Source organism: Adiantum capillus-veneris, chromosome 6 (genome assembly GCF_014529385.1).
Source record: "Adiantum capillus-veneris isolate H3 chromosome 6, ASM1452938v2, whole genome shotgun sequence".
NCBI classification, from domain to species: Eukaryota; Viridiplantae; Streptophyta; class Polypodiopsida; order Polypodiales; family Pteridaceae; genus Adiantum; species Adiantum capillus-veneris.
In genome coordinates this window covers 57111182-57121812 of record NC_140936.1, presented here as the reverse complement: position 1 = coordinate 57121812, position 10631 = coordinate 57111182, and the positions used below count along the sequence as shown (strand labels likewise).

Here is a 10631-nt window from a genome sequence, read left to right as displayed (position 1 = left end):
GCTTTGTTTCTTGCTTCGCTTTTTGCTTTTTCTGTCTTCTTCGCTCGAGTTTGAAGAGCTAGAAGAACTGTCAGAAGAAGAAGAAGAAGAACTGGGTACTCCTTCAAATCGAACACGCTTCTTCTGTTTCTTTGCCTTGTCAAAAGTCGACTGACGACCCAAATAACCTGGAAAGTCAGTGCTTTTCTTCTGCTTTTTGCCGTGCTTTTTGGCTTTCTTTTGCGCGTCAAAAAGATGAGCAATCTGTGCATCAACCACGTTCTCCAGTTCCTTCTCCGTATATTTCTTGGAGGCAGAAGGTTTCTTGAGAGCGGGTTTCGGGAGTGGTGTTGTGGTTCTCTGCCACTCCATCTGTACCTCTTCCAAAGAGGTCTGGTTTATATATTTTGCCATCTTTGGGTCCTTGGCAAAATTGAGCATCATCTTTGTTGCATCGCCAATCAATTGACGACGCTCCATCTCTCTTTGCTCCGCTTGAGTAGGCCGAGGCGGGCCATACTCTCTGTTTGAATCTTCGTTGTGATCCCAGCCCGCATCTCCAGATGCAAAGGGAGTCGACTGATCCTTGCATGAAGCCATAGGTGCCGCGGAAAAAAAATATTTCGGGGATCGGATTTCCCGTAGAAGAGAAATCGGCCGTGCTCTGATACCACTGTAACAGACTTGGACACTCCAAGTCAAAAATCAATCGCGACAGCACCAAATAACCACTTCAAAACAATTCACAGATCACAATAGATTTGCACTGGCTCGGCGGAGTTCCGTGCCTAGAGATATTGGCCCCAAAGACTTGCGCCCCTTTCGGTATTTCTTTTTGTATTAATCAATCATCAAAGTACAAGAGAACGGTTAGGGTTTCACTCTCAGACTCTGCGTCCAGATGCCCTGAGAAGTGAGGCCCTCACCACTAATTTAAAGATTACAAGGGATGCCCAAAAGCAGAGCCCATAAAGCTTTTAAAATAAAAAGCATGAGTTCTCTCTCTCTCTTAAAGAGTCTTTTTCTCTTTTTTTATTAAAAAAAAAGCAAAATTCGCGTCGCTCATCATTTTTCAAAAAAAAAAAAAGCCTCTGCGATTTCCAAAAATTAGGGTTTCTGGCAGAAATTACGGTTTGCAGGAATTTTAGGGTTTCTGGCAGAAATTAGGGTTTCTGCTGTCCACCACGTCGTCACTTTGTGACACTTGGGTTCTTGTGGATCTTGGTTCTTGGATTCTTGGGGGTCTTGAGTTCTTGAGGTTCTTGAGGTTTTTGAGGTTCTTGAGGTTCTTCTTTCGCTTGCAATCTGTGTTAAAGGAAGGATCTTCTCTTCACCCGAGCTCTTCTCTTTCCTGTGGGCGCATCCCTTGGCGGCCTTGCGCTCACACCAAGGTTGCTTTTTCCCACCCCACGTCGATTGGCCGGCCGCTAAGTGCACGGTCCGCTCTCAATGAGTGAAAAGAGGCACAAGGGGAGGCTGGACAAGCCCTTCTTTCTTGGGTTTCCTGTCACTCTTCAAAAACACGATTAGGAATCGACACGCCCAAGAGGACTTGGGTTACGTGCTATTGCAACAAGCAAAAAAAAAAAAAAGTGGTTCTTGTGGTTCTTTCCTTGAGTGATACAGAACACTGCCAAAGCTCTGAACTTTGCTCAAGATGAGTACTCCGAACTGTGCTCAAGGGTTCCTTTTACTTACGAAAGGGAGAGCCTTCCGTTCCTTTAGTGAGAGAGTGCAATGGACACAAACAAAGTGGATGAACACTGTGAATGAAGGTGTTGAGAGAGAGAGAGAGAGAGAGAGAGAGAGAGAGAGAGAGAGAGAGAGAGAGAGAGAGAGAGAAGAATACGACACCAGAATATTGTCAAAACCCTCCTCCGAAGGCCCCACTCTCAATGGCAAGAGCGGTCTATGCTATTGATTGCACAAATCTCTACAATGCTTGGACTTGCCGACGATGTCGACGACGATGAGGACGACGACGAGACGGGCTGAAATTTGAAAATGCTAATGGCTGAACTCTGCAAATGTTTCTCTGTTGAATTCTGACTCTATGTCGATGACGATGTCGATGGCGACGATGCGACGATGACGCGCTGAAAACGCAGATGCTGAAATCTGCGTTTTCCAGGCTGAATTTGCAAACTATGTGGATCTGACCGTGCGGCGAGGATCTGCCTGCAGGAAGGTGAGATCTGCGAGGTTTGGGTGTTTTACTGCGGAGACTGACTGCTGAAAACTGAAAGCGCTGAGTCTAGGGCTGATTTTGTCGCGAAGATCTGCAAAAACGCCGAGGTTGATCTGCAAACCAAAAACGCTAGGGACTGAATTCTTGTTCTTGTTGCAAAAACGCTAGGGATCTGTTGTCCTGCTGTTGCCGGGCTGCTCTGCAATGCAAAAACGCCAGGGCTGATCTGGGTACTGTTGTCGCTTGGAAACTGCAAGTGCAAAATGTTGGCTGATTTGTCTTCTATTGAAAACGCTAGGGTTCCTTTGTTGGGGGCCCTGCCCAGAAGGTGCCTGTTGAGTAAGTGCTCCTGTTGCCTCTTCTACCAGAAAGTGCTAGCGCTAGGTTTTTATATATACAAACTTAGCAAAATTGCTCTACCTAGTTTCCAACAAAAGTCACTTAAAAATAATAAGTGAAAAATGTCAAAAATAGGGAAAATAGGTCTATGCACTGTAAAAATACTCCTGATAGGTTCTGATGAAAATCTGATGGTCATACTGTGTGCAACCAGAGGATATGCATCTACTCTAAGTGTCTGGACATGCACGGTCTGCGAATAGACTCACAAAAGTGCCAGATCAGTTCCTATTCTAGACTGACTTGATTGAACTGAACCTTGGTCATGCTGTAGCTTGTCCACGGATACATAGGGTTGGATGTGTCACGTGACAAAAATGCTCTTGATTGGTTCTGATGGTAATTTGATGGTCATGCTGTGTGCAACCAGAGGATATGCATCTACTTTAAGTGTCTGGACATGCACGGTCTGCGAACAGACTCACAAAAGTGCCAATACACTTCCTAATCTAACTGAACTGAACCCATGTCATGAAGTAGCTTGTCCACGTACACATAGGGTTAGATGTGCACGTGACATCCCCTCCTTTTCAAAGTGAGGTATTGGTACCGAACTGTATGGGGTCGAGGGAGATCGCCAACAGCGTCTGGAATCCTGGGAAGGACTCTTCGTCGGCCCACTCTGATGCGTGGGTCATGCGATACTTGAACTTCATAAAGGTCTGCAACGCTTGCTTCTTTGGGCCGCGCCGAAAGCGACGCAAAGTCATTTGAGGCTGCTTCAATGCTCCAACTTCGTCTATAGTCATGCGTCTACCTTCTTCAAGAATCTTCGAGGAAATTCCTGAAACCACTTCCAACACAAAAACATGAACATACCCATTCCATGTGAAGTGACTAGAAAAATTCTAGTACTGCGAAAAAACTATGCAAGCAATGGAGATGAACATAGAGACGGAGTGCCAAACCGTTTATCAAACACACGCAAACAATGGGGTCGAATCTTGATCTTGGAATCCTTATAGAAAATTAGACAAGTCTAACTCTTCTTGATTCCTACCATTTACATTTGATGAAACATTAGGATCTTTTAGAGACTCTTTGACAAAAATCATGTATGCAGAAATTGAGCTCTTCATTGATTTATCAAAAGCAGGAGGATTTACAATTGGAATAGTGCGCTGCGTAACCGCGAAACGTTTCATCCCGAAACGAGGCGTTTCACCCTTGAGAGGAGCCTCAGTGAAACGTATGACCGAAACGCCAATTTTGGGTATATATATATAGTATTATGTATATACATAATAGGTGTGCACAATGCAATACACATTTGCACACATTTGTGCCAAATCTAGAATCTAGATGCTTGAGAGAGGGAGATATCATCATATATGATAATGTGATCAATATCGATTACATTGCCTCTACTTTCCAAGATATAGACCGTTGCATAATTTAAATTGTAACAAACTAAAAGTGAGCAAAATGTAAACCTCAAAGCGATAAGAAATTACAACTTACAAAGTTACAAGTTACAACTAGTAACTACTTGCACATTCAAGTCTCAAGATTTTTGATTCATCGAATATTACTAGTAGAACTAAACAAAACAATGGATTAGATAGTGAAGTTTGAACACAATGCACATAGAATGTCAAGCACATAAGTCAAATCTCCATGTAAATAAGATGAAATCCAAACCATAATCTTGTCGAGACTCGACAGACTACATAGCACAAGACTGTAAAGAGTCAAGACTGGAGTGATGGTGTCAAAACCCATACGGCAAACACAAAAAAAGCTGTCCCATGACAAAATGATAGAGTAGCATGACAAAATATGCAAATCTGGGCGCTAGTGAGTCGCTCCTGTAGACTCAAAAAGAGACTACTGAGATCCATCTGACTGACTCCCCTCATCACTCTCACACTCTGAAGGAGTCGGAGTAAGTCGCCTAGTAGTAGAAGTAAGCTCTGCAACACTGCGTCTAGGCCTACGTGCTCGAGTAGCTCTCTCAGGACGAGCACTAGTAGTAGCAACCGTGGACTCCCCACGCCGGCGACGTGTAGTCGAATGAGTCTGTCGTGAGAACCTCATCATGTCCCGACGGATGAACCTCATCATGTCCCGACGGATGAAATCATACACATCGTCCTCAGGTGTATGTGGCTGGAGATGTGAGATGTCGGCTGCCTCAACTACAATCTGTCGATGATCCACTTGCTTTGGTAGCCAACTGACAAGGCCGGCACTATCCAATCCACCCGCCTTCTCCACTACCCGAAGATTGGCATTAACAAATGCCAACCTATCAAGCTGGGGAGTATTGAGCCTACAAAAAAGTTAAGACACCCCAAGTTAGGCAAATGCATAAACTAGTCACTGCAATGAACGTATGACCAAAGCTAAATTCTCATTGAGAAGCTCACCTATTTCGATCTTTTGTATGTATGTCCCCCATTATGCTCCATAGCCTCTCCGCATCGGATGAGCTCACCTCTTGGGAGAGGACCTGCAAAGCCAAAGACTGCAACATGGGTGTCAAACCCCCAAATTTTTCCCACCATGAAACTGGAAGTGCTTGGTTTTCAACATCTTTGGCAATTGCACGAGAAAAATTTCCCTGCCACCTATATGTATAATTTCTCACAAGAATCAAGACACAATTTGCAAGCTCTAAAGACTTTAGAATATGCTATTTATGATTGTGCTTTAAGACCTTATACGTATAGACTTTAGAGATCTTTACCTCTATATTCCAAAAGATCCTCTTCTAGTCGATTTTGCGCATGGCCATTGTTTCGATAGATTCTCTCCACATATTCATTCCATCCGGTCAAAAGCACACGATTGGATCTCTGAGTCTCACTTCTCCAAGCCGGATGTAGCATGTGGGCTACACAATGTATAGGACGGCGAAACCAATTCCATCGTACATCAAATATGTCAAGCATGATGCTTACTCTACATGTCACAAGTTCACATAATCACGTGTGAACTACGATATGTGTAATCATGTAATGCCATAAGAGTTAAGACTTGAAAGAAAGATAAATATTTCAAAAACCTTACCTGTCTGAGCTCAATGACGTGCAATCACGTATGGCTACCCTCAACTTTGTCATGAACTCGTAGAGGAGACCGAGGGTGGATCCCTCACTATCACATAAGCGTAAAACGCTAACTATCGGTTGAAGAGCTGCTTGAAGGCCATCAATCTCCCTCCAAAACGTGTTGTTGCAAATCACCCCATCAAGGATCGCCATGGCAGCAGGAGTGGTGGAGTCTGGCCAATTTAACCACCTTTCATCTACCACCATACGACGCAAGTCATCTTTGCATTTCATCAAGCTGTACATAAAACAATGTATAGTTGAGCTTCACATAAGTCTAAAAAATGGGCATTCAAAGAATAGGAAACCTTCGAGAAGCTCACCGGCACAAGACAATAAAGATGTAGCAAAATCGGGTCTTTGCCGGCTTCTTGAGAGCCCATTTGCAATGGGCAGTGAACAACCCTAGAGCAAATGATTTTCGATGAATGAAGTTGATAAGCTGTAGAGCTTTATCAACTAGTGTAGTCACCCATGGTAGTGCACCAATATCTTCCATCATAAGATCAATGGAGTGTGCTGCACAAGGACTCCATACTCTGTGTGGATATGCAGCTTCGACCATTTCGCCCATAAGCTTGCAATTGCTTGCATTTTCTGTCACCACTTGCACCACATGTTGTGGCCCAACCTCCTCGATAGCATCTCGAATGTGCTGAAAAATAAGCTCTCCTGCACATTTGGGATTTGAATCTTGTAAGTTGTAACTTGTAAAAAACACTTCACTTTGATTTCCAAGAGACAAGAAATAAGGATAAGAAACATACCAGTGATTCGTATGCCAGCTCATGACACATCAATGGCTCTCAAAAATGTTGTGCCGGTACAACAAGAGACGAGGATGTTGAGTAAGTGACGCTTTCGCACATCTTTCCAGCCATCCGATATGATAGTGCAGCCATATACTGCCCAAGAATCTCTATGACCCTGCAATTGCTCATGAACCATGTCTACTTGACGTGTCAATTTGCTAGTGCGAAGTGCCTCAGATCCGGCAGGAGTAATTGGCGCTCCCGCAGCTGCAGCCATTGAGACGGCATTCACAAATCTTTTGTAGGCCCCTGTGCGTGCAGCATGGAATGCAATGTTGCATTGGTAAAAAAAACGCTCCTCGGCAATCTCCGCCGCCTTCTTCAAGCTAGGTGTCACCAGCGTGTGACTACTATCTATCCTTTTTGTTGATTTCTTTCTTATTATCTATTTACTTTCACTTTTTGGAAACACCCCTCGGGAAATCTAATTGCCCTGCATTGTAGCTAGTGTGGAACTGTCCAGAGGGAGTCCAGGGCTGAGGGCAAGAGAGCACTAAGGTTGGACAAAGACTATGGTTAGCCAAAGTGGGGTCATTGACTAGCCAAAGTGGAATCCTTTGCTACAGAGGCTACATTTCAGTTCTGGATGTGGCCGCAGTGTACAAAGAGGGTCAGATGACCTAGAAAGATACAATGGTAGCATCTCCTAAAATTTAGGGAACTGCTAGTTTGGGACCTGAAAATGTGTTTGCGTCATTACCTCCAGAATGACAAGGGGAACATTTTCTTACTCTGCCGTGAAGTCAACTGGGCGACCGGTTGGGAGATTTTTAGGCGGCAACCCAGAAACTGGAAAATGCTTATAAATGTGCCAAGTGGCACCTTCTGGTGCACTTTCCTCATGCAAGAGAAGGGGGCGCTGAATTTTAAGCTGGGAGAGGCTCATTTTCAGCTTCTGTCACAGGTTAAGAGCTATGGAGTGCTTGCTTTCCCTCCTATGTACAGTGCGGTGCCAGGAGTGATGCCTTGCACGCTATGCACTGCCCTCTCTCTCCCCTTTGGCAGTATGTTATGCCCCACTAGTGGGCTTTTCATTTGACCAATGTACAGTTGTGTGGGTTCATGCGCGATTGCCGAGGCAAGAGCCTCTTGCACAGGTACTGGATTAGCTAGCAGCTAATCCCCCCGCAGGTACAGGTGAATTCGGAGAGGTTTCACGCCAGAAATCTTGTCCGATTCAAAGGGCAAGTAGCCCTACAGGTGCGGGAGCTCCAGGACTTGCTAAGGATGCAACCGGCACGCGAAACGGAGCCCGAAACAGTGAATTACAGCCTGCTGTGTATTTTTGCAGGTTTAGGGTTTTGGCCCTAAACGGACCCTAATACCCCCAGGAGGTTCGGGGACGCAAGGGGACCGCTGTACAGGCGACCTGGCACATTTTCAGGGCTGAAAACAGAGAATTCAGTGTGCTGCAGATTCTCGCCAGGTTTTGCAAAGTGCCCGTATGCGTCGGGAAAGTCAGTCAATGCCTGGGAATACTGACTGTGAAGTGTCCTAGTACAGTTATGTTGCCGAAATCAGGCCGGAACAGTGGAAATTCAGCCGAGTTTGTGCGGGGCAGCTTGTAGGGAACCACAACGTTTATTCCCTCTTTTGAACAATAAAGAAATACCGAAAGGGGCGCCTAAGTTAGGGGCCAATCTGGTGTCGGTCTACTCATACAGGTGCAATCTAGCAGCCTGTATCCCTCTCCCCTTTGTTGTGTCTTGAAACTTGAAAGTACAGGTAAAATAGACGACTAATAATGGGTGAAAGCTAAATCAAGGTTTGAAGTAAAGTCTACCGCCCTTTTTGGATTGAACAGGCCGGTTTCACTAGGAGCCCAAACATCATGCAAAGTAGAAGAGCGCCCAGATGTGCGAGCCCTCTTCTTATGCGTACCTACTCCAAGTTGTCCCACTTTGGGTTGGGAAGGAGCTACCTGTGTAGCGCTAATAGAAGCAGCAGCATGACTAGTATCCACGTCTTGAGTGCTAGCTTCTGTAGCATCTCCTGCATTGCTATCTTCCACACTAGCAGTAACATTTGGAGCACGACAGGTGGAAGAGATATTTGGAGTCGAGGCTCGTGGAGTACTAGATGTAGTAGGGATATTTGAAGTTGAGGCTCGTGGAGTCCCCACCATAGGCAAAGGAGGGTTTTGAGCAGCCAATTTACCTTTTTCATCTTGGACTTTCTTTAAGAGGGTCTCTTCACCTATTGGGGACTCGAGAGAGGGCATGACAAGACTGATGTACTTCGCCCGCTCACCCCCAAAAGAAGGCCACAACTCTTCGGAGACAGATTTGCATGCATCTCTCCCTTTGCTTCCGATCCAAGCGTAATGGGCTTTCAAGCGGGTCACACCTCCTGTGAGCACATCCCCACACAGCTTACATACAACCTTGCGAGAGCTAGATTTGTGATATTTGGAAATGAAAACTGTAGACTCCCATGGATCCCTCTCAATTACTAGCTGCCTGATTTGTCCTCTCACCATGATCAAAGATCCTCAGCCCTGCAAATTTTGAAACATGTAACAGTGAACACATGTGAGAAAATTGATCGCAAAAATCTTCGAGAAAATTGACCGGAGTTGGGACGTGAGTCACGAGTGACCACTGACTCGTGAGTCTTGACAATTTATGAATGATAAGTTGATAACTCTCTCTCTCTCTCTCTCTCTCTCTCTCTCTCTCTCTCACAACAGACAGCAGACAGCAGACAAATTGACAATTGAATTGTCTGCTGTCTGTTGTCTGGTGAGAGAGAGAGAGAGAGAGAGAGAGAGAGAGAGAGAGCAATTCCTCAGTACTTACCTCGCAAGCTTGAAGCTGCAGCTCCCAAGCGGTGAATTGTCTGCTGTCTGGTGAGAGAGAGAGAGAGAGAGAGAGAGAGAGAGAGAGAGAGAGAGAGAGAGAGAGAGAGAGAGAGAGAGAGAGAGAGAGAGAGCAATTCCTTAGTACTTACCTCGCAAGCTTGAAGCTGCAGCTCCCAGGCGGTAGCTCTGCCTCTGCGCTCTCTCGCTTGCCCACGACGCGTCAGCGTTAAAATTCAAAGGCTAAAGCCTAAGGCTCACATTCGCAGCCGCAACGGAAAAATAACCAGGCGAAAAAGCGCCCGTTGCCCAGTGCTCGCAGGCTTTGAAAAAAACCCCCAAGGCGTTTCACAGGTGGCGTTTGACCCGGTGATTGAAACGTTTTGGGGCGTTTCGCGTTTCATGCCAGCTGAAACGCGTTTCCCGGTTTCGCTGATAGTGCGACCACGCCCACTAGCATCTATATACATGTTCTTTCCCTGTAGGTGAAGTAGATTCTTCTTTCAGGGAACTTCATATTGGCAGCCATGTGATCAAATCATGGCGCCCCTAGGATAGCATCCTCATGTTGGAGAGGAGAGATGAAAAAGTCTTCTTTGTCGACATAGCTTTGGACATGAAGCCTCAACTTCCCAATCAAGGGAGTAACGGAGGCTTGTTGTCCCTTGAAAGTTGTGTCAGCCATTACCATATCTCCCATCTCGAAAGCTTGAATGCCCAACTTGGTGGCCAACTCTGTCGATATGAAGTTGTGAGTTGAGCCAGGGTCAAACAAGATGAAGGCATCATGCTCTTTTACCTTTCCCCAAGCATAGGACAATGATGATCCTTCGCAATGAGCATCCTCTTTTGGAGCTTTGATGGTGCATCATATCCCACATAGTGGGCTCAACAAAACCGACAATAGATTCCAGTTCCTCTTACCCTAAATATAATTAACAACATCAACCATTCATAGGCTACTTAAGGACCTCTCTTCTTAAGCAAGAAAAGAGAAACCAAATGCTCTGATGCCAATGTAATTGGAATTGGCCTATTAACTTGAGAGTAGCGGAAATTAATGAGAGTACTTTTGAGAAATTATTTTGTGAGCATAGCGGGTGAACATAATTGAAGATAACAACATAGGCATAGCAATTAGTTAACTTGGCATGAACAATACTTTTGCAAGAGAGAGAATTTAGAGAAGATTGCGGTCCCCCCTCTGATAGGCATTTAAGAGAGATTTGTTACAATACAATCTTTGTATTCCTTGTGACCTAGGTGATGCAATGAAGATGGAAAGCTTTATGCATCACAAGCATAACATAAACTTTGAAGAAAGCTTTAACTATCCCGAGCCTCAGTCCCAAGACCTCAAACACCTTCGAAGGTGGAGAGAGCTAGCAGGGAATGAGGGTAGG

At 45.2% G+C, this 10631-nt stretch overlaps 1 pseudogene; it reads right to left on the bottom strand.

Annotated features, from left to right (window-relative positions):
- Positions 1–4305: 4305 nt before the first annotated feature.
- LOC147455550 (uncharacterized) lies at positions 4306–8923 on the bottom strand (annotated as a pseudogene).
- Between the last annotated feature and the right edge of the window lie 1708 nt (positions 8924–10631).